Here is a 24,784-nt window from a genome sequence, read left to right as displayed (position 1 = left end):
ATATACACATACACATATTAATCTTGTGCACTAAACAAAACTATAAATTCCATAGGGACAAGACCTTACGTGTCTTTAGTATCTCCTACAGAACTTTGCATAGTGCTAGGCAAAAACCTAAATTTAAAAATTAAAAATGCATTGGATGATTAACCACTTCAGTGAAGAATAATAATCAATGAGTATTATCCTAAGTAATGAAGTAGTATCACTGTAAAGGTCATTTTAAAAAGATTGTATTTCTATTTATTTGGAGAATAAATTCTATAAATTTTCTTGAATCTAGCACATTTTTTTACCTAGTTTTGACATTTAAGGTCATTCTTATTTTTTAAGCACTTATCTCCTGGTGTGTATCTCCACGACCGTATCTTTATTCAGTAAACAGTTGTTAAAATTTTAACCTAGGTACATCTTGAGTGGTAGATGACAGTCAACTTGGTTTGAAAATTAGGACCTTAACTATCAAGAGAATCAAGAGTTCACAGTGCAGATGGTCAATCATTTTGTGCTTTCTTTCCAGGAAGACACCAATCAGAAGAAACAGTATATGGTGCAAATGTAAAAACACCAAGAAATGCTAAGTATTTTCTAAGGACATGATTATGATTCTTTAAAGACTTTACATCAAGTCACTGTCCATTGTATGAGAAGTGGAGAATAAATGACAAGCTCACTATATCACTTTTTGTTGTGGAGGCAAGAACACAAGACAGGTCTTGAACTTCGAGACCAGAGCTCTAAGAATAACTAAGTATAAACTCCTAACTGCTGGATCCCAGTAGAGCGGGAATGAAAGATACAGTCGGGGCAGCTAAAATTAAAGGGAATGTTTTAAAATCTCTTAGCTTCTCTTTTAAAGGTGGGCTCTGAAAAACCTCACTTTGCAAGGTATTCACAGGAACCTGGAAAACTGCTCTTAGCATTTTAACATAAATTAAAAATCATTTAAGCAGCCCTCTATTCAGCTCTTGCCAACTGCACATTTATTTTTCTGGTCAAGGAGGCTTTGCTGTTAAAAATGAAGGGGAAATGAAGGCATTAGAGCTTGGGCATATCAGTGAAAAAAAAAAAGCGAATGTGGATGTTGGATTAAGTCCTCTCATAGCTGCAATTCCATTTATCTGGGCAAGGAATTTGCCCCCCAAAGAGGTAGTCTTGAAAACATTCTCTGAAAACTTAGGTCCCCGTGTAGAATCTGGAGTTGCTGCAGGTGTTTCTTAAAAGCTCATTAGCCACTCCAGAGAGCTATGAAAACAAAACAGCTCCAGACCTAATGAGAGCTCAGTAAGCAAGGTGGTCAGTTGGAAGAGCTAAGTTGGGAGGGAGCTGTTTCGACTGCACCTGTATTGATAGATGGCTGACCTCAGGGGTCTAGAGGCTCAGTTCCATTTTGGATGAGCAACATCAAGAGTGGGGGATGGGAAATGGGGAAATGAAGGATAAAACATTACTTGCTAATTCTAAACATATGTAGCCTGCATATTGGTGAGTTGGGTTTGGCAAAAAGTAAAACAAAATCTCACTGAACTGCTTTCCTCAGTGACAGCTATGTTTGTTGATTTTTCCACTGGCACCCAGCTTTTGGAGTCTCCATTTTCCTAATTCGGAAACAACAGAGGGCAGTCATCGCTCATGTCTGAATACAACACTTGACATCCATGTTTCCATATAGAGAGATCATCCTCTGTGGGCCTGCAAAACATCAGTCTCACTCAGGCGGAGAGTGGAGAAATTTATATACCCACAGTCTGGTGGATTCAGTCACCACAGACTGTACCTCTCCCTTTCCTTCCTGGCTTCCTCCATTTCCCAAAGCACAACGAGCAGCTGAATAGAATATGGCATAAGAGGTTTCTCCTCCACCCACTTCCCCCTATTAACAGAACATGGCAGGGGAAAAAAACCCGTGAATGTCAAGTCAACAGCTAACTCAATTAAAGATAGCCCATCTGGAGTCAAAACCAATCAGGCTCTTCCATCCAGAAGGAGGAATGGGAGCTGGGAAGGGATGTCACCAGTTACTTGCCATGGAACTTGAGAATAACACACACCAGGAATTTGCATATACTGCAGGAATTGAGAAGACAGTACATCCTATCATAGCGAACGTAGCCAAAAGCTTCTTTTTCACTGTGCTTAAGCTAGGACTGGCTAGGAAGTGAAGTACATTGAGAATAAATGACAAGCTCACTACATCACTTTTTGTTTTGGAGGCAAGAATACAAGACAGGTCTTGAACTTCGAGACCAGAGCTCTAAGAATAACTAAGTATAAACTCCTAACTGCTGGATCCCAGTAGAGCGGGAATGAAAGATACAGTCGGGGCAGCTAAAATTAAAGGGAATGTTTTAAAATCTCTTAGCTTCTCTTTTAAAGGTGGGCTCTGAAAAACCTCACTTTGCAAGGTATTCACAGGAACCTGGAAAACTGCTCTTAGCATTTTAACATAAATTAAAAATCATTTAAGCAGCCCTCTATTCAGCTCTTGCCAACTGCACATTTATTTTTCTGGTCAAGGAGGCTTTGCTGTTAAAAATGAAGGGGAAATGAAGGCATTAGAGCTTGGGCATATCAGTGAAAAAAAAAAAGCGAATGTGGATGTTGGATTAAGTCCTCTCATAGCTGCAATTCCATTTATCTGGGCAAGGAATTTGCCCCCCAAAGAGGTAGTCTTGAAAACATTCTCTGAAAACTTAGGTCCCCGTGTAGAATCTGGAGTTGCTGCAGGTGTTTCTTAAAAGCTCATTAGCCACTCCAGAGAGCTATGAAAACAAAACAGCTCCAGACCTAATGAGAGCTCAGTAAGCAAGGTGGTCAGTTGGAAGAGCTAAGTTGGGAGGGAGCTGTTTCGACTGCACCTGTATTGATAGATGGCTGACCTCAGGGGTCTAGAGGCTCAGTTCCATTTTGGATGAGCAACATCAAGAGTGGGGGATGGGAAATGGGGAAATGAAGGATAAAACATTACTTGCTAATTCTAAACATATGTAGCCTGCATATTGGTGAGTTGGGTTTGGCAAAAAGTAAAACAAAATCTCACTGAACTGCTTTCCTCAGTGACAGCTATGTTTGTTGATTTTTCCACTGGCACCCAGCTTTTGGAGTCTCCATTTTCCTAATTCGGAAACAACAGAGGGCAGTCATCGCTCATGTCTGAATACAACACTTGACATCCATGTTTCCATATAGAGAGATCATCCTCTGTGGGCCTGCAAAACATCAGTCTCACTCAGGCGGAGAGTGGAGAAATTTATATACCCACAGTCTGGTGGATTCAGTCACCACAGACTGTACCTCTCCCTTTCCTTCCTGGCTTCCTCCATTTCCCAAAGCACAACGAGCAGCTGAATAGAATATGGCATAAGAGGTTTCTCCTCCACCCACTTCCCCCTATTAACAGAACATGGCAGGGGGAAAAAACCCGTGAATGTCAAGTCAACAGCTAACTCAATTAAAGATAGCCCATCTGGAGTCAAAACCAATCAGGACTCTTCCATCAGAAGGAGGAATGGGAGCTGGGAAGGGATGTCACCAGTTACTTGCCATGGAACTTGAGAATAACACACACCAGGAATTTGCATATACTGCAGGAATTGAGAAGACAGTACATCCTATCATAGCGAACGTAGCCAAAAGCTTCTTTTTCACTGTGCTTAAGCTAGGACTGGCTAGGAAGTGAAGTACATTTGTGAATGTTTATTAACTCTTTTTATGGTTCAAGTACTTCCTATGGCAAAACCCTATTCATTAAAAAAAAAGCTTTAAGGGAATAAGTTCCATTATTTCTTCCCATACTTATCCTACTGAATCTTGCCCCAGTAGGTTGTGAGAGAATTCAACCCACTAATTGCAGCACCATGTAAAGTATTATAAACTGTGTCTTCTTTGAAGGTATAGAACTGAGATATTGTTCAATCTGAGCAGCCTACAAGCTTCCTGAAGGGTACATATTCATCTCGATATTTAGCATAATATCTACAAGAGTGTTTGTGGATATATTTCAATTGGTACCAATGAATACTTATTGAGTATACGCATTGTCCAAATACTTTATTAGCATTACATGGGATATAAAGGTGACTAAGCACTAATCCCTATTCCCAAGGTCTTGGTACTATAGAAGATGATTAGAGATTTACAAATATTACAACAATGCCACATGAAATATGAGGAGTGGCATGACAGAAGTAGGAAACATGAAGGAATTTTAAAGGCAGGAGAAAGCATCTTTCTGGAGGGCTGCATGAAGCCTAACTAGAAGAAATGGTGTTTGGGACAGCGCTGACAGAATAACAGAATTTCAATAAGCAGGGCTGAAAAGAGGAAACGGTTTAGTATGATGAGTACAGAAAAAGAACAGTCACAGATTCACCAGTCGTCTGTCTGGCTGGGGAAAAGGATCTGTAAAAAGAAAACGGAGTGTAATGCTGGAAAGGTAAAGTCAGTCTAGCAGTGTTTCCTCAAGAGGAAGGTTGTGAAGGAATTAAACATTTTCTACTGGTACTTGATATCTACTCACGGCCCTTTCTGTTATGTATCCTGCCCTCACATGTCAAGATCTGGAAAGCTAAATATTACATTTGCAAGACTCCTCTGCATCTAAGAATTTATATATGATGGAGGCACTGGCAATGAGATGTACTCTCATTGAATTTGGAGAGCAGAAAGGAGATGGAAGCCAGCTTTGTGCAGCGGTGCCAGCTAACAAGATTGAAAACTTCAAGGAAGCTTTCGGGAGTCTAGTTTTTTTGAAGTCATGTCCGGATAGCTCCCTCAAAGCAAAAGATAAGTCACCGTTCCTTGAAATCCCTACCACTATGGTAGCCTTTTTCAATTTGGGGGTCGAGGTACCACATTTGAGTATGAAGCTCCTATCCACTTACCAAGAGCATCCGTCATCTCTTGCCTCAATAATGTGGCGAAACAAGCCTCCCCAAAATACAAGTCCGTTATTATTTCTTATGAGTCAGCTGGGGACTGGCTCTTCTAGAATAGTCTCAGCTGGGAAAACTCAGCTCTCCTCCACATGTTTCTCATCTTCCAGCAGCCGAATGCAGGATTCAGGAAAAGAAGCAGAAACACACGAACACCTTTTCCGGGCTAGTCTTGTTGAAAGCAAGTCTCACAGCCAATTCCAGAGTTTGAATAGGTAGAAACCACAAAGTTACAAGTTAAGGTAAATGGACACATGTAGGCCATTAATTGGAGCCATTAATGCACACTTCTACCAAACTGAGCACACTTTAAAGCTGCCAATTTTGAGCAGGGTCCAGAGTAAGAGAAGGTTTGTAGCTGGTCCAGGCTGCAGTTGAAGCAGCTCTGGCTTTATGTCATTTATATCTGATGATGTTTAAAATATCTCCTACAGATGCAGATACGATATGAGTCCTCCGGCAAGTCTCGATAAGAAAATCTTAAGAGTTTTGGAAGTAAGCTATACCTCTTCGGTAAATAAGTATTTCGAGGAATCGTCTCTGGCTTGTTACTGGGTCCTAGTAGTGACTAAGTATCTGCTCATGGACTAGTAAATGACCATGAGACCTGATCTGCCAATCAAAAATAGTGTTACTTGGTATCAAAACCATAAACTTGCACAATTGGAAAGGCCGTATGTGAGACTGAGCACAAGTAGATCCTGAAATTACACAAGCAGGAGACTCAGAAACCCATAGCATCCACTCCTGCTACACTGCAAGCTCTCCTCAAATTAATGTCCATGACCTCATGAGGCGTCCCCTGTAAGCAACTGACTGCAGAAGGAAAAAACGTCAGGCTGGTTGACAGTTTTGCAAGATATGCTGGCACTGGCCAAAGTTGAGCTGCTGTGTGTGAAAGCCCCCATTAGAAGTGGCCTAGTAGAAGGACAATCAGAAAGAGAAAGAAATACACAAGGGGCAAAACCTTCGGGTGTGTATTTAGTCCTCCACTCTGCCCAAAAGAAGAATAGAGAGAGGTGTGGATCTATACAAGTTCAGAGGCAACAGGCAATGGTTTGGCCAGGTGGTCATGGACAAAAATAAAATGAAATTAGGGAAATGGTTATGAGAACGTCTGGAGAAAATGCCTGTGGATGGACTCTTCCAAATGGCAGAGGGTGAGAAAATATTCGTTGTCCAATGAGCGCTCACCAAATGTAACTCACTGAGGAGAATCCTACCTCGCCAGGAGGACAAAATCTGTTCTGTGAGTTTCAGCCAGCCTTTTTTTTTCCCTGGCTACCCTGAAGCTTGCTCAGCGGGCAGACGAACATACCGGCCCTGATGGCAGAGGTGGAAGTGATTCACGGCTCGGCAATGTGGCCTTCCTCTCCCTGGGGAAGATGGAGAAAACGCTACTGCCGAGTGTCCGCTTGCCTCGAGGAAACATCAGAAAGCTTAAGAAAAAACATCTCTCAGAGAGATTTGAAAATATGCATCCATAAAATAAACAGGTATGGTATAAATAATATAAAATTATTTTAGAAATAACTGAAAATTTAAGATATAGGGATTGATTTATAGGTAGTCTGGATAAGAGAATGAACATAGATGAATATCACATATTTTAACTGGAAGATTGAGATGAAAGATGATCCTAAAATACAGTACTGTAGCACGAAGATATATGAATATAAAAAGGAGACCTGGAAGGTAGATGCAAGAGTTCTAATATATGTCTAACAGGAATTCCAGAAAAAAACAGAGAGTGAAAGTAATTATTTAAAAATAAAAGGAGAAAATTACCCAAAGTAATAAATGCATAGTTTTAAAAGTTTCAGAATTAATGAAGGAAAAAATACCTAAAACATATCCTGGTGAAATTTCAGAACTCCAAGCATAAAGAACAAATCCTAAAAATGTCCAGAGTAAAATAAGGAGTTGCTCACAAAGAAATGAGAATCACATTGGTGTTTGTTTTCTCATCACCAACACTGGATGCTGGAAGGCAATGGAAAGAAATCAAGAAGAAAAAAATATGCATAGTAAATATAATGGAACAATAAATCCAAATATAATGGAACAATAAATCCAAACATTATAATTAATCATAATATTAAAAGACAGCTAAACTCAGATTGCAGAGACAGGGCAGGTACCAGTTATATGATGATTATAATAGATGTTCATATAAGAAAATGATGCAGAAAGATTTACCTTAACTAGAAAGATATACTAGAAAAATAATGCTGGAGTGTTAATATTAATATTAGAAAAAAACAAAAAATAGAATTCAAAAGAATATTAATATTGATATTGGCATAAATTACATTGATACACATACAGAATCTACCAATGATACAAATACAAAGCAAAATTTGCATTTTGGGGGTAGTGGTGTGGGAAGATCCAGAAAGTAAACTAAGTATCAATTCAAGAAATTGGGTGGGATGAGGTTGGGGGAATAATCAAATAAGCTAAAAAATAAATTAATAAATATAATTGTGTTTATTATAATTAATAAATTAAAAAAAATAAAAACAAAAAAAATTAGTTGATTAATCAAAGGAAAAATCCAGTTCTTTGATAAGTGTTCTTTAAAAAGAGCAACTAAACAGACTGTCAAATGTGATCATTATAAAAGAAAGAGGACTTAAATAATCAACATTAGGACTGAGAAAAAATTATAAAAAATTAATTACAAAGAAATCCAGTACAAAATTATACCAAACAGATCGGAAAATTAATTGAAATAGATTATTTTGTAGGAAAAACTGAATTACCAAAACTGACTCAAAAAGGAACTGAAATCCTGAAAAGACCAATAGCCAAAAAAGAAATTTAAGAGGAAATAAAAAACTAAAAAGGGCACAATGCCCCCCAAATCTTGAGCACATTGCATTAAGCCTGCAAAGAACAGATAATTCCGGTATTATTTACACCGTTAAAGAACATAACAAAAGATGGAAAGTTTCAGTTCATTCTACAAGTATATTATAACGCCAAATCATAACCAGGTAAAACTAGAGGGAAAAGACACCCACAAACAAAACAAGAAACCCAAAGACAAAGAGAGGCAAAAATCCCAAATAAACTATTAGAAAATTTAACCCAACACCACATTAAGAGAATTGCATTATGAACAAGTAGTCTTTTTTTACAGAAATGCTAGGATAGTTTTACATTAGTCTTTTAGTATAATTCACTACACATTTTTTCTTTAAGAAGAAAAAATTACATCATTGTCTCAGCACATAATAAAACAAAATTCAAGAACTGGTTTAGAAAAAGGCATTTCCTAAAATTAGCAATTATTCATGATAAGAAAAGCTTTTCCTAAGCAACTGGATATGAAGAGGAATTTTCCACTCAAATGGCTAACCTTGTAATCCCCACTTTGTTCTGCTTCTGTAGACATGCTTGCCACATGTAGGGTGAAGGGCAGGGTGACCTCAAGATCAAGACTCACCCCCGTTTTGCTTGTTCTGTCTAGATAACAGATGTATCCCCTTTGCTTGTTCTCTGTAACTGCCCGCAGCCCATAGCAACTCCCACTCTCTGTAACCACCTGAGGACAAATTAACCAATTGGCTCCTGCCAGCGGTAACTGTGTGGATAAGCTCTATAAAAGCAAGGTTACCCCTGAGCTCAGGGCCCAGATCTTCAGAGCGCTAGCTCTTCTGGGACTGCCAGCGTAATAAACCTGAGTTTTCCAACTCTTCAAGTGGTGCTTGATTTCTCGCCGGTCTGATTTCTGCAACAGCCAGAAACCTACGTGATGCTTTTGGTGAGTAACACAGAGCATTCCTATTAGCAGGAAGGGTTCTGTCACTCTTGTAACTCTGCAGTAGGAACTATTCCACCACAGCAAGGCAGCAAATTAGGAAACAAAAAGACATATGATCCAGGAAAGAGGTGATTTAACACAGGAGAGAGGCAAAGGGGAGTCCCAGAACTATGAAAGGAAATCCAGGCTGACAGACGTGCAGCAGGTCTAGAGAGAACAGGAGGCTGAATGGCTGGCTGCAGGAAAAATAGTCCCAAGGGAAGAAAAAAAAGAACTGATAGAACAGTGTTAAAAAGTACTGAGAAGAGATGTAGACTTCAGGCAGAATTTTCATTTGAATTAGTGATAGGTACCTAAAAGGTTAAGCAAAGAAAAAAATGAGTTAACTCAGGAGGGACAGTTATTTGAAAAAAAAAAAAAAAAAGAATTATAGTACACTATATGACTCAGTTGCAAATAGTATTTATAATCATAATAATGTAAAATGTAAACTCTGAATATCGATTTAACCAAAATTGTGATATAACCTGTTTGGGAGAATGGGCTGAGAGGAGGGGTTGTACATATAAGAGAGTTAATTCCTTATCTTCCATAATATTAAGTCAGTAGATAATATCTAAAATTGAAAAACAAACAAAAGGTAGCATAAACACGTCACTTGGCCCAATAATTCCTCCTGGGGCAAATTATTTTAAGAAAAACAACAGGGCAGATATGCAAAGATTTACCTAAAAGATAGTCACAACATTATTTTTTAAAATACTGGGACACTCACTATTCATGTACACTAATCAGGGAATGAGAGAGTAGATTACATGCCTCCATACAGAGGAATACCTTTGGGCTTTTAAAATGATAGTATAAAGTAGCAGTTTTCAAATCATGCTTTTGAGAGTCTGAATTAGTTTCACAGGGCTGCCGTAGCCAGTACCAAAAACTGGGTGGCTTAGAAGCACAGAAATTGATTGTCTCGCAGTTCTGTAGCCTAGAAATCTTAGACTCAGGCGTCGACAGAGGTAGTTCCTCTGAGAGCTGGGAGGGAGAATCTCTCTTATACTTCTCTCCTAGCTTCTTGTGTTTGCAGCAACCATGAGCAGGGTGGCTCGTGGATGCAGCACCCTGATCTCTGCCTTCATCTTCACATGGTGTTCTCTCCCTGTGTGTCCAGATTTTCCTTTTTACAAGGACACCAGTCATATGGAATTGGAACCTATCCTAATGACCTCATCTTATCTCAATCATCTGCAAAGTCAACTTCTAAATAAGGTCACAGTCACAGGTCCTGAGGGTTAGGATTTCACCATCTTTTGGGGGATACAATTCTGGACTTTTCTTACCTACTTTAACTAGAAAAGTTCCTTTTTTTGTAAATTAGTATTCTGAGATGTCATATAAAGATAAGGTCAGTGACTTTAAAATATTTAAAAGCTACCAAAATAAAACTATATTATTTCTGTCCCCAATATATAGCTAATTAAGAAATGCAGTTTGCAAGCATGTGAATATGTTCCCAGTTTTGTAAATATACAAAAATTCCTATCTATATTTATATGTACAGTGCTTTTTAGATTGATATCATTTTTGATGTAATAGACTCCCCAAATATTCACAGGGCTAACAGGGCTACAATTTTACAGGTGTCCTTTATATTTGTCTTCATACTTTTTTATATCATCTAATTTCTTTACAATGATATGTCTTTGTAATAATAAAATACTAAGTATATTTTAAAGAGAGAAAGCAGTCTCTTAAGACATTCAGTAAATACATGTTGGTGAATTGATTGATATAGTTTATCCATCTGGCTTGGCTTATTAGAATTTCAAACTGAGATAATTTGGATGACTATTCCGTTCTCTCCAAAACATTAATCCTTGCCATTCGAAACCTCATTGATAAAATTCAATCTGCAAACCCAAGTGCCTCTTAATAGATGAATAGATAAACAAAATATGGTATTTATATACCATGGAATAGTATTCAAATTTTAAAAGGAAAGAAATTCTGATACATGCTACAACATAAATGAGCCTTGAAGACATTATAAGCTAAGTGAAATAAGTCGGTCACAAAAGGACAAATACTGTGTGATTCCACTTATATGAGGTACTTAGTCGGATTCATAGGGACAGAAAGCAGAATGGTGGTTGCTGAGGAGAGGGGAGAATGAAGAGTTATTGATCAATGGGTAGAGTTTCAGTTTTGCAAGATGAGAAAAGTTCCGGAGATGGATGGTGGTGATGGTTGCACAACCCTGTGAATGCACTTAAATTCCACTGAACTGTACACTTAAAAATGGTTGAAATGGTAAATTTTATGTTATGCATATTTTACCACTATTTTAACCATAAACAATAAAAAATCTGAACATAAAAGAAATTGGATCTTCGAATACTTCAAGGTAATGTGGAGCAATCTGACATTCATTTTTCATTTCATAAGCTCATTTGTTTGTTATTTTTAATAAATGAATCGGAATCATCATTTTCATCATTACCATCATCCTCAGTCTATCCAGGAAACCAGTTGTATACTGTGTTCTGAAGATGGTTTTTCGTTTCATTATACAAGCAGCATGAATACTTTTTGGTGAAAACACTGAGGAGAGCATCAAGAAAGTCCTTATTTGGAATACTCGGATGGACTTACCTAAATTCAACATTCCCCCCATGGTCCCAGGGCACCCTCTCCCCAGCCCACCCCCTCCACCGCCCTGCCACAAGAAGATGGAGCGAGATAATCGGAAAAACCACCCAGGAGAAGAAAAAGGGAGAATCAGTTACAAATTCAACAAGCTAGGGTACGAGAACACCCAAATCTGTTCCAGTTCTCTGGTTTCACCTTAGAGGCAAAGAACTGTAGGTGCCTGTGAGGAGCTCTTCAAAGCCTAAATTCACAGCCTCCCCACGCGGGAGGTTACCAGCATCTGAAGAAAAACATCCACTACCAGAAAAGCTCTGCTTTGTTTTCATTCTTTGCAGTCCTTCAGGAAACTCTTGATAATGTGAAATGTTATTACAGCAAATGCTGGCCCAGGCAAGTTTACTCTAGAGTATGACTATCACTGACTGTTCACAAAATAAAATCATTTTTAAAGCCTGTGAGGAGAGCCAAGTGCAAACCACAAATCAGAAAACCACCAAGGCGGGCTGGCCCAGCTGCCAGAGTTTAATGTGATCTAATGGGAGGACAACAAGATGTGAGAATTTGATTTTACGATGCTCCATGAAACATTTGGCAATACAAAGGGGTTGAGCCCAACTTCCCGTCCTTAAGCAAACACTTGAAGTAATGTTTTACTTTCTCATCCGTTTTAATTCTGTCAACCAGGGCGTAGAGATCCAGCCTGCCCTACTCATTTTAAAAGTGCTGTGTGCTTTGGGTGGCTATAGATTTGCTCAATATCAATTCATGTAAGATGAAGATGGGCAGGGGGAAAAGGGCCAGGAAAATAGGATGAAGCTATTCGGTGGCAGCGTATCAACTGGATTGTAGTTCTCTTCTGCATTTGTGATTTATTCCATGGGCGGGAGGGCAGGGGATACGGCTAACTGCAGCAACATTCTTTCACAGGCAAAAACTAAGCCCAGGGAGAGAGTGTCAGATCTGGGCTGGATCAGGTTGCCCCGTCTAACAGTAAATGGAATTGAAACTTCAATGTAGCTCTATTTCCCATCACTGGCCAAAAAGAACAAGAAAGAAAAGAAAAAAGACAGACAGACGACAGAAAGAAAGAAAAAAAAAAAAAGAAAGAAAAAAGTAAAAAAGAAAAAAATGGTAGCAACACTGAAACTCTTTCCACGTGGCAAATTAACAACTGACAGCCCCATGAACCAAAGACTGTCAGTCAGGAAATCCCATACAAGGGCTGACGAACAAGAGAAAATAATGAAAGGCATGTCTCATGCTGCTTTTATTTCTATTGCCAGGACAAGACAATGAGAATCAGATCTCTTCTCCTCTTTTTATGGAATAATGCATCCCTAACAATGCCAAACTCTTCCTTACGTTGTCATTTTATAGCCATTACAAAGTTGACACAATGAAGAAATGTGAAACCCACAGTTCAGTTTCTTAAAGCAATAGTTTGCTAAGTGAAGGGCAACATATCCCAGGATGCAGAAATATTAGAACTTCTATTTCTGTTGACTTTTTATCAATACAATAAAAAAGAAACTAAGCCTCACTAAAAGTTAAAATAAGAACAACACCAAATATCCTCACTTGGTGCAGATATGGACGGTCACAAAGCCCCCAGGGATTGCAGGAAGGCTGAGAATTCAACAATCCTGAGGGGGTGACAGGCGCTATATCTGTTCAGGTAGACCATGCTGCAGTAATCAATAGACCAAGCATGTAATGTCTCAGTACAACTGAAGATTATTTCTTGCTCAGGTAACAGTTTTGGTGATCAGATCAACAGGATAGCTCAAGTCATTCAGGCACTCGGGTTAATGAAGCGCCGCCCCCTTCTGCTCATGGTCAGCATGGCCATCTACATCTCTTCCAGCCGGAAGAAAAATAGGACGTGGAGAACCACTCCTAGGAGTTTTTTCATGGGCCCAGCCTCGAAGAGGCAGGCAACACTTCAGATCGCCTTCCATTGGCTGGACCGTAGTCTCAAGGCCACGCCTAACCACCAGGGAGGCCAGGACATGTCACCTGGTTATGGGCCCAAATGGAGGAAAATATTTCAGCTTGAGAAACTTGCTAGATCCTTTTTCAATAGTTAAATACACAGTGATTTGTGTGGACTACAGTGAACAGCAGTCTCCACCACAGGTGCCCTCATCCGTTCAGTGTGAGGCAATGTGCCACGGTCTACACGTTTCCCCTTCCATAGATCAGCTGTTTTAATGAAACTTAATCTCATAAAATGAATGAGCGGCTTAAAAATACTCCTACCAAGAAGTCATAAATTGAAGATAACACTAATAATCCAAGCTCCAGCCAATAACAAAGAGGTCGGAGCTAAAGACTCTTAAATTTTACTTCTTCGTCAACCATAACGTGAGATTTAAAAAAAAAAAAAAAAGACCATTAACATATTTCTAGAAAAAAGGCAAATTAAAAATTTTCAAAAAAAATAAGTTTATTTAAGATGCATATTTATCTCCACTCATAATAATGAATCTCTCACTTCTCTATACATGTACACATATATTTTAAATAAACTTAAAATTTAAGAAGATTCTCACATGTACACATATATTTTAAATAAACTTAAAATTTTAGAAGATTCTAATTTACTTTGTGGTTACTTAAATATTTTGCTAATTGTGATATGTTCACATTAGCAAATTAGCAACATATTTAAGCAACCATAAAATAGAGAGAAGTCTGTATAATTTTATGCGTAGTTTAAAGTCTCATATACCCAATCTATTATTTTGAAAATTTTTATTAATCTTGTCAATAGATGTGTAGAAGCCTCTTTTGGGAAGCCACATATCATTGGGTTCTCTTCATTTTTCATTTCCCCTGTATTAAAATGGCACAATAATATATGTAAAACAATCTGGCAACAGGTAAATGTATATTCCTTTATCAATATAGGAAAAAATGGCAAAGTTTTAAGAAATAAGAATTAAAGTATGTTATGTCATGTAGGAGTTTGATTGATAGATAAATAAATATACAAGTGTTTCTACATATCGCAGCTATGGCATTCTTCAATAGTTAAATATACAATGATTTGTGTGTGTGTAAGCATGTGCATAGGCACCACTATGGATATATATACGCACACATATATATATGCACACACGCACACACACACACACACACACACTAGAGTACATGTATTCTCCACAGTCATTCAGCAAATATTTATTGAGTATCTACTCTTACCCTCATGGAGCTTTTATTATAGTGTCAGTAGTAAATGTAACAAAAACAATATTTTAAGAGAAAATTGTATAAGTATACCCACTGACAGAGCAGCTATTTTGCCTGGAATGTTTGCTTGGAATGTTTTAAAAAGTTTCTGGGATAAGTTTACTGAAGTAGCACAAGTGAGATGTATTTGTTCCATCATTTATAGGCAAGCTACAGAATGCAACAAAATGCTACAAAATGTCATTGACATGGCTAATGTTATAAAAACCAGACCTTTAAAATATAGAGTCAACTATCTCGCACCATTAGATTGGCTACTACCAAAAAGCAGACAATCACAAGTGTTGCCAAGGATATGGAGAAATTAGAACCCCTGTGAACTGTTGGTGGGAATACATAATGGTGTAGTCACTATGGAAAACAGCATGGCATTTCCTCCGCAAATTAAACATAGAAGTACTATATGATCCAGAAATTCCATTTCTGAATATATAGCCAAAACAATTAAAAGTAGTGTATTAAAGAGCTGTTTGTACATCTGTGTTCGCACCCCTGTTCACAGCAGCATCGTTCACAAAAGCAAAAAGGTGGAGGCAACCCGTGCCCATACTTTGTGATTCCACTTATGTCAGTACCTAGAGTAGTCAAATTGAAAGAAACAGAAGGTAGAGTGGGGTTGCCGGGGGCAGGGAAAATGCAAATCTGCTATTTAATTATTGTAGAGTTTTAGTTTTGAAAGAGAAAAAGAGTTCTGGAGATTGGTTGCACAATAATTTGAATGTACTTACCACTACTGAACTGCACACTTAAAAATAGATAATATGGTAAATTCTACATTATGTGAATTTTACAATTAATTTTTTTAATATAGAAGATTCTTTACAATATTTTGTAGTAAGATATGGATCAACCATGAAAATATTTTCTACCACTCAGAAGTTTGCTGATTTTTTAAAGAACAGAGAACACACACACACACATATACATATAAATACACGCACACAAACTACTTCCAAAGTAGAAATGATATTTTTACAACTAAAACAAAAACTGCTCTTTGAAAGAAACTCAAGCTATGATGGGAACATTTTGAAACATATTTGAAAGTATTTCCATCACTGTGTGTGCTGCTGCAAATAATTATAGAAATGTAGCCTTATGTAAATTTTCATAACTGAAAAATTACACTTAAAAATCAAATATTTAAGCTACTTAATGATTTGTCAAATTATTTTAATGGTATAGAATCCAACTGGTAAAAAGATAACAATACAGTAACTTCCAATTAGTTTAGAAGAACAATTGGTTAAAATTAGGGAAAATCAAAATTTTTTACTCAGAAAAAGTTGAAAATCACATGATATCACTTATATGTGGGATATAAACCTAAAAGCAACAAATGAACAGGACAAACAAGAGACTCATGGTCATGGACAATGGACTAGTGGTTATCAGAGGGGAGGGAGTGGGGAGAGGGGGGAGGTAGACGGGGTAAAGGGGCCCAAATATGTAGTGAAAGAAACCTAACTATGGGAGGTGAATACACAGTGTAAACATATATATGTCACCATAAAAAATAAATTAATTAAAAAAAACCCTTTCTGTTATAAGATGAATAATTCTGAGGATCTAATATATACCATGGTGACTACAGTTGAATATATGGTATTGTATAAAGTTTGGTAAGAGAGAATTTAGGTGTTTTCACCAAAAAAAAAAAAATTGGGTAAGTATGAGGTGATGAATGCGTTAACTCAATTGTGAGAATCCTTTCACAATATGTACATATATCAACTTACCACATTGAACACTTTACATATAGTATTGCAATTTTGTCAATTATGCCTCAATAAAACTGAAAAAGTCAAAAAAGATTTTTTTACTCAGAATTCAACAAAAACCTTTGTATAATTGAAAAATAGGATAGGAAAATAAATACCATGATTTAGTAAGCTTAATCAATGATGAGTTCTTTTCATTTGTATCTACAAATATTTATGAAGCATCTTTTTAAGAAATCGAGCCAAATTTTGGATTCGCTACATTACAAAGTTTTAAACCATGATTTAGAAAAAGTAGTGAAGCATACTAAATCACACAACTCTCACTCATGAAAGTAAAAAGGGTTTTGACACCATAAAACAAAATAAGTAAAATATTTTTCATCTTATTTAAGCCTATGTTAAGTTCTAGTCTACAGATGTTTTATAAAATATATATCAAGTATCTATAAGTAACATGTGAATAACTCATAAATTAATTTTGTTCATACATAAATTTTTTTAGTAATATGGATATAAAATTTAGAGAACACTGTTCTAAGAATTCTTGGAAACCAGTTAGGAAGAAATCTATTAACCTTCATTTAAAAAGCAAATGGCCTAAATCTGTGATATGGAAGACCGAGATTGGACATGAGAAAGACTTTTCTTTATAGTGAAGGCAAGGAGACAAGATAAATTCTCATCCATCAGAATTATTTAGGTACGGTTCTTTCTTAGAACAGGGAGATCAATTCATTTATTCCTAGGACTACTATGTAGCTCTTTTGTTCTTTGCATTAAATGCTCTCCATGAAAAAATTCAACCTATACATCTTCAGTCAAGAATAACACTTTGATAGTGAAATAATACTATACATGTAGGTTTTCCTTTATAACATTTAATATATTTCTGATTTCATAATTAAGAGTTTTCAAGTCTGTTTTGGAAGGTAATGAGACATATTTAAGTAAATAAACAATTACATAAATAAAGACTGTATTATTCTCTTTTTATCTGACCTCACCCTTACATAAACCCACTACAGAGGGAAAAAAATTTATACTTACATCACAAAAAGTTACATCATTCCCATTATTTAAAATGCGTTTCCTTCTTTCATTTTATCTTGAGTTTTCTCTCTACTTCGGGGTCCATTTCTAACCAATTTTATTCAACAACTTTTTGAGTATACTATGTATTACTATGGTAGATTGAAAAAAATGGCTGTTTCCTGTGCCTATATTCTCTTCACAGCATGGCTTTGCAGTTCCCCTCATCAGAGCGAGAAGTCTATTATCTTACCTTTGGAATATAGACTAGCTTTGGGGCTTTCTTTAGCTAAGAAAATGTGGCAGAGGTGATAGAGTGTCAGTTCCACGCCTAGCCCTTAGCAGACTTTGCCTAACTCCACTATGTTGCCTAGAACCCTATCTCACAGAACAGGGCTGGGCTAGATGACAGACTGCATAGAAGATGGCCTAGGTGCTCCAGATAGTGATTAACAAATGCTCTGAAGCAGGGCCGCCTAGCCTCCACGTGGCTGACGGTCAGTCGATGCATGTGGAGAGGGAGCTAAGAGCAGAAGAGCCACCCGCCTGAACAAAGACTAAATTGCCAACTCATAGACCGGTGAGCTAAATGAATGGCTCTTGTTTTAAGCAACTAAGTTTTAGGGTGGCCTGTTAAGCAGTATTGTCATGGTAATGGATAAGCAAGGTAACTAACTACCATGCAAAATAGAAAGACAGAAACAACTTGGTCTTTTCTGCCCATCAAGGATTCATCTTCTTGGACAAGGATTTTTCATTTGGGGCCTGCTGATAGACTCTAAAGAGATCTTAATTTCTCTGAAATTATATGTGAGATTTGGCATGATACTCAAGTGTTTCTTCTCTGGGGGAAGTGGGGTTCATAGTTTCCATCAGATCCACAAAGGAGTTGGCCCCTCACAAAAGGTTAATACAGGACAGTCATCAAAGATGCATTTATAAAAAATTATAATCTTATGCATCAGATCTAATAATGGAAGCATGTGCCAGGCAGTATGGCGATAGAGAAGGAAACCTAAAACCTCCTGAGAAATGCTGAGGCTTTTCTCAAATTAGTCTTCCCCCGTGTAAAAGGTGCCCCACAGGCAGAAAGAGCCCTTCAGGCAGTGGGAAGGTAGGTACAACACACAGAAATGTTAAAAGTCCTGGTTTATTTAAGGAAAAGCAAATTGGCTGGTGCAGCTGCAGAGTAAGATACATTATTAAGGTTAAGGTATGACAGATAAAACTGAAGAAGACTGAGGTCAAGATGTTAAGGGCTTGTATTCCAAGCTAGGGAATTTGAATTTGAAAACTGTAAGGATTCTCTGCTACGGAGATTTGAACAAGGGAAAAACATAATAAGAACTGCATTTTAGAAGAAGTCGCTGGTGGCAGAAAAGAATGATTTGCTGGGAGAAAAGACTAGTGTAAGCTGGCGACCATACAGGCAGGAATGACGGAGGCCTGAATCCAGTCAATGGCCCTAAGATGTAGAGGAGAGAGGTTAGAAGGTAAAATCACCAGGACCTAATGACTTATTACATACAGAGAGGAGAAAACAATCTGGGATAACATTTCTTAATTGCACAAATGGAGATGGTGATAACATTCACTGAGGAGAGAATGCTAAATGGGTGTATCAGAGAGAGAGTTCTAAAGTCCCATTTTGGACACGTCCAGTGCACATGTGTGCAGCATCAGGCCTGGAGTTCACAAAAACGGTAAAGGCTGAAGATTTGGGATTTATTGACTGTCGCATGTGAGGAATCTGAGGAGTCTATTTGGGGGGAGTTCAGCATAAAAGAGAAAATTGAGGGTTACGCATATGTTCTGTGAAAACAGTGAGGTCATCTTAGGAGTGTGCACCTTGATCAAAGAATGCTTGAAGAATCACCGGCCTTTCCTCGGTACCTGGAGCCAGAGAGGGTGCTGCCAGCCAAGTCCTACGAGACGAAGCTGGGGTCAAGGTCAGAGCTGGGCCACTGGGACAGCAAATGCAGGTGAGGCTCCACTCCCTGCAGTCGACGTCCTGCACGTGTTTCTTACAGACCAGCTCCACCCAGATTAACCCTGCTGGAACCAACACCTCCTCAGAGCGGGAAGAATAACAGCGGAGAGACTAAGAGATACGCCCCAAAGCTGCCCAGGTGGGATCGGTTAGCACCAGTGGCTGTCTAGACATATCTAAATTGTAAGTTATAGGCATACAGCCCATGGGAATGGATGAGGTCAACCAGAAAATAGGGAAAAAAGTAGAGGTTGCTCACGACAGCCTGCTTTTGGCTGAGCCAGCAAATGAGTGTTGTTCGCCCTAGACAATGTTTTTCAAAACACTGCTATTGAACAATACTTAAAAAAATTGGGAGATTTCATTTCAAAAAATCAATTTCCAGCTTCTCTTGAAAAATTAGAAGAGATTGCAGTCGTGGGCTTCTGTTTCCACTTGGCAATAATTAGAGGAAGCTGAGAAGCCAAGGCTACCTTTACAATCACCCTGAGTCCTTCAGTGAGCCACCGTCCTCATGGGTTTCACTGACTTCATTTACCTGTCTGCTCCCTGTAGGCATCTGAATTGGTGACCCTCTGGGTAGAATCAGAGAAGAGGTCAAGGAATGGAATAATTTGCCTCCTGCTACAGCTGCTCATAAGGCAGTAGTGTTGCTTCCCCACTAAAAGTAAGTTCTTTGTGACGGACCTCAGGCTTTATTCATCTTTTTATTCCCACAGTACTCTGCCCTGGCTCTGTACATGATAGGTATCCCCTAAGCATTTTCTGAAGGGTTTTTTTTTTTTTTTTTTTTGGTGGTGGGGTGGGGGTTGGCTTAAGACAAATCAGTGATTGTATAGAACTGCACTTTTTAAAATCTGAATTCGATGTTAATTTATCCAGTGGCATATTCACAGTTCATTCGCTCATTCATTGTCATCACCTTAAACATCTGTTCTGATCAGAGTAATAAAACAGTAACAGTGTATTACATGTCTAATTCACTTAAAATCGGAGGCCCTTGTGGAATCTTTTTTACCTCCTGCTGTGAGTAGCAAGAATTTGCACATCCAGACTTAAGTAATATAGGGAGTTATGTGTCATGCAAAAATATAATAAAACCTAACAAAGAATGAAAGAAATTTCATTTTCAGTTGATTGAGCTTTTCTTTAATTTCCCCTACCATCCTTCACTTAGAAAGATAACAGAGAAGGACCAAGATCATGTTTTGATGACTGAAGCAGTAAAGGAAGGAGAGAAGAGAGAAACCTCCATTCTTAAAGAGAAGGAAAAACACTACCTCATAGTTAGAATCCATTGTATTAGAATCTGACAAAGTTTCACTGGCTTTGGCAATAAGTTCTTGCTGTATTTTTGAAATCGAACAGAATTGTCTGATCAAGATCATAAGAATGCATATCCTCAATTACTGTATTTTAATTTTCTCACCTTTTTTTCTGCTAACTTTAAGTAAGACATGAGCTCATATTAAAAATAAGATATAGTTAGTCTGATATGAAAGATCAATGTCAAAACTTACTGTCAAAACTTTCCTCCCACTTTCAAGTTCCCCCAAAGGTAATTAAAAATAAATTTTATTTAATCACATTCATTCATTAATCACATAAAGACTTGGCTGTTAGCTCTTCGCCTTTCTCCAAGGTTTAAGAAAGTCAATAAACTGATAAAATAAAATGAAATCTGTCAGAATTTTTTTTAAAAGCTTCTTAATGATTAAGAGTAATGTACACTTGAGATTCAAGTCAACTTAAAAATTTCATCAGAAAAAATCAGGAATGTTAGCTGCAGCAAACAAATGGGACTTTTTGCAATTTCTTTTTAAAAGTGAGAGAGAGAGAGGAATTTTAACACGCTTCCCTGTTCACCTTGGCTAAATCAGAATTTTAGAGAAAGTAACCTAGCAGAACTTCAGAAATGTGAAGTTCAAGTTCAACTAATGAAGGGACAAAGACTTTAATTTTAGCTGAATGGTCCTCCCATTTCTGTGTCAGCTTCGCACTCTATTAGATCCTTGGGAACAAAAGGCTCAGACCCTCCCACTGGGAACCTTTAGTTGGAGCCCTGGGCACTATTGTTGATTTTATCCTAAAGGGCTTGGGAACACATTTTATAAACATGAAAATAGAGAGCAAATAAGTGTGAGAAACAGTTAGTGAAAGAAGGTCAATGGAAATAGCTCACATGCTGTCAAAGCCCCACTGGATTTCTTTTAAAATGATGTAGGTAGATGCATTTCTGGTTGGTGTGTTTAGTCAGAAAGAGATTTGAAAATGATATTCGTTTGTTTCTTTCCTTACATGGGAAAATGATCACAATTTCTCAGGGAAGAATCTCCTGCTGGGTTACCAACTGCTGGGCTCATCCTCTCATAGAACCAAATGCCTTATTTTCAGCCTGAGACTCAAGGATGCTTTCTTTGGACAAATCAACATTGGCTTCCTGTATAAAAATTCTCCTTCCTAGGGTTACCCAATGCGACTGAAACATGGCATTCCATGGGACCTGCAAACCACTTCTCTTCTGACTGGCTTTGGCACATCGAAGTATGGAATCAGAACTAGAAAGCCAGGGACCTATCTGCCAAATGAATGCTATTTCGGGATATTGTCAATGTTGTTGTTTTCCTTTTCAATATAAATGAAATAATAAATCACATGATAACATCACGAGGAATTCTGCACATGCTAAAATATAAAAGACAGGATGCTATTTCTTGACCTAATATATGTGAAACACATTTTGAACGGGAACAAACAACTCGAAAATGTATTTTATTCACAAATGGCATCTCAATGGAACACTTGCTTATGTAACTGTGAAAGAGGAGATATTCCATCCACTGATAGAGGGCTGCCAGAAATGGATATTAAAAAAGCCAAAAGCCTTCTCAGTTTAAGTTAAAGAATAAAATTAGTCTCTGACAAATCCTACCCCTAAATCAAAAGAGGAAAACCATCCAGCTTTTAGTATGCAGACCTTTCCAACTAACCATATGAATAATTCAGCCTAAGAAAGCCACTATTATCCAGCATGGAATCTCTAATATGCAGGAGAAAGTTTTCTCAAGATCTCAAAGGAGTTCCAAGATTGCATTTTTTTCATGACAAATGGTGGTTATGACTAACTAAAATTCTACCACAAACTATGAAGCTGACTGTAGCCTAGAATTCAGTCAGTGAGCATTTGGTAATTATGAGCCAGCTGGAAAAGACACACCCAATATCAGTCTCTATCTGTTCCCTCATCTACTCAGTACACATAGACTGAAGGCCTAACACACACTGGGTGCTGGGGTGTGAGCCACACAGACGTGGTGCTCTCCTTCTGGAGAGCAAAAAGAGTCTGACTCTAACACTGGACTTGAGAAGCTACAAATGGTAATGACATCTCCGATTGATGAAAGTGTGATCACCGCTGGTGTCAGAACGAGAGAAGTCTTAATTCTAATTCTGTCAAGTATAAACTATTAATGAGATTGCAAAGAAACAATATACTTAACTGACTTTTATTAGTAAAAAAAAAAAAAAAATGTACATGGAGTTTGCTCTAGACCAAATGTTTGTGTCCCCTCCAAATTCATGTGTTGAAATCCTACACAATGGGATGATATTGGATGGGTGAGGTCTTCGGAGGTAATTAGGATTAGATGAAGTCATGAGGGTGGAAACTTCATGAATGGTATTAGTGCCCTTAAAAGAGTCACAAGAGAGCTTTCTTCCCCTCTCTGCTCTCCTCCACATGAGGAGAAATCAGCCATCTGCAACCCTAAAGAAGGCTCTCCCAAGAACCCATTCTTTCTGGAACTTGATCTTGGATCTCTAGCCTCCAGACCTGGGAGAAATAAATGTCTGTTGTTTATAAGCCACTCAGTCTGTGAGAGCTTTGTTACAGCAGCCTGAACTAAGACAGAGTTGGTGCGAACTAGTCTTATTTTGTTTTGTTTTTGTTGCTGTTGCTGTTTTCCTTCTGTCTTCTCTCTTTGTAGATAAAATTATAAATGGACTGCAGTAGGATTAGTATTACCAACCACAGAACACTAACTCTCATTAGAACCTTTGGCATCGAGCTGATCTACACAGACATCATCATCGTCATCATCATCATCATCATCATCATCAAGTGCCCTGTGATGCCTTCCCTATGAAAACTATTTATTACATCCATAAAACACATATCATCCAAATGGCACCAGGGACTAGGTCAAAGAACATATCTCAATATATATCATAGCTGCAGATATTGACTAGCTAGTGGATTAGGTATTTTAGAAACTGCACTCAAGCTGGCAAATGCAGAAGGACTGGAGCTGTATGAAAGTATAATAAAAGTCTAATAAAACATTTGAGCAAACTCTGTGGACAGATGGGAGACAGATGGGAGGCATTATGAAATACAGGTCATTGCTACAGCAACCTCTAACCCCCCTGGCTACTGCTGCTGGGCCAAGGTTGAGTGTAAAGGGCCTCTGTGAGTTTTCCTTCTCTGTCAGCATTCGGAGAAATCATTTGTAATCTCTCTAAAACTAACTATTAAAATAGACAGCCTTTGACCCACACCCATGAAAACAATGTACAAAATACTCCAAATCTTTGACCCAGGACCCAAGGTCTCACTGCTTATATTTGTTTGTTTTTTGAAAACATAATATTTCCATGAATACACTTTGCTACTTGCTAGAAGTTTTTCTCCTTGACAAATGCACTAGAGGGTAATGTTTGAGGTGGGCTCCTCAATGTAGCCTTGAATAATAATTTCAGAAGTCATCAATCAGTTATATGAACCACAAAACAGAATGAGAGATATGTTTGGAATTTTTAAAAGGCTATATTCACTAGATTATGTGAACAATATGAAATTAATACTCAGAAATTCTTGTTTTAAAGAGAACTTAATATATTTATGGGTACGGATGTGTATAAATTTTACTGAATAACCAGGGTCGAATTAGAATTTCCTCTTTCCACCTGGTGACTAATTTTCAACTTGATATTTGAGAATGACTTTCTTCCCTGGATGGAAGAAATCTCCTACGATATTAAATATGTAAGGTGTATAAGTTTGGAAGGTGTGATTTAGAGGAAAGAAGTGAATCTACTTATGCAACATCTGAGTGAAAAGTTACTAAGGACAGGGAAGAGTGTCAGAGATGGAACATGTACACACCTGAATACAGCCCTAACACTTTTTTGGCCATGTGGTCTAAGATACGTTCTTTAACCTTTATTACTTAAGCTTCTCATCTGTAAAATGGAGATAATAATAGTACCAAACTCCTAAAATTATTGTGAGGTTTAAACAAATTATTGTAGATAAAGCACTTAGAATAGTGCTTAGCTCGTAGTAAGTACTCAATAAATGATAATAATGATGATTGTTGTATTTCAGGCCAAGGTAAAAAACAACTCAACTAAATAAATCGTTGTTCAACCATCAGAA

The 24,784-nt window shown here is 37.8% G+C and overlaps 1 protein-coding gene across 1 annotated transcript in view; it reads right to left on the bottom strand.

Moving 5' to 3' along the window:
• ANAPC10 (anaphase promoting complex subunit 10) overlaps positions 1–24,784 on the bottom strand; it is a 261,204-nt gene that overhangs the window by 127,981 nt on the left and 108,439 nt on the right. The gene's annotated exons all lie outside the window — the stretch shown is intronic.

Source organism: Pteropus alecto, unplaced genomic scaffold, assembly GCF_000325575.1.
Source record: "Pteropus alecto unplaced genomic scaffold, ASM32557v1 scaffold50, whole genome shotgun sequence".
In the NCBI taxonomy this organism is placed as follows: Eukaryota; Metazoa; Chordata; class Mammalia; order Chiroptera; family Pteropodidae; genus Pteropus; species Pteropus alecto.
Note: the sequence above shows the minus strand (reverse complement) of the source record. Positions and strands in the feature narration are given on the sequence as shown.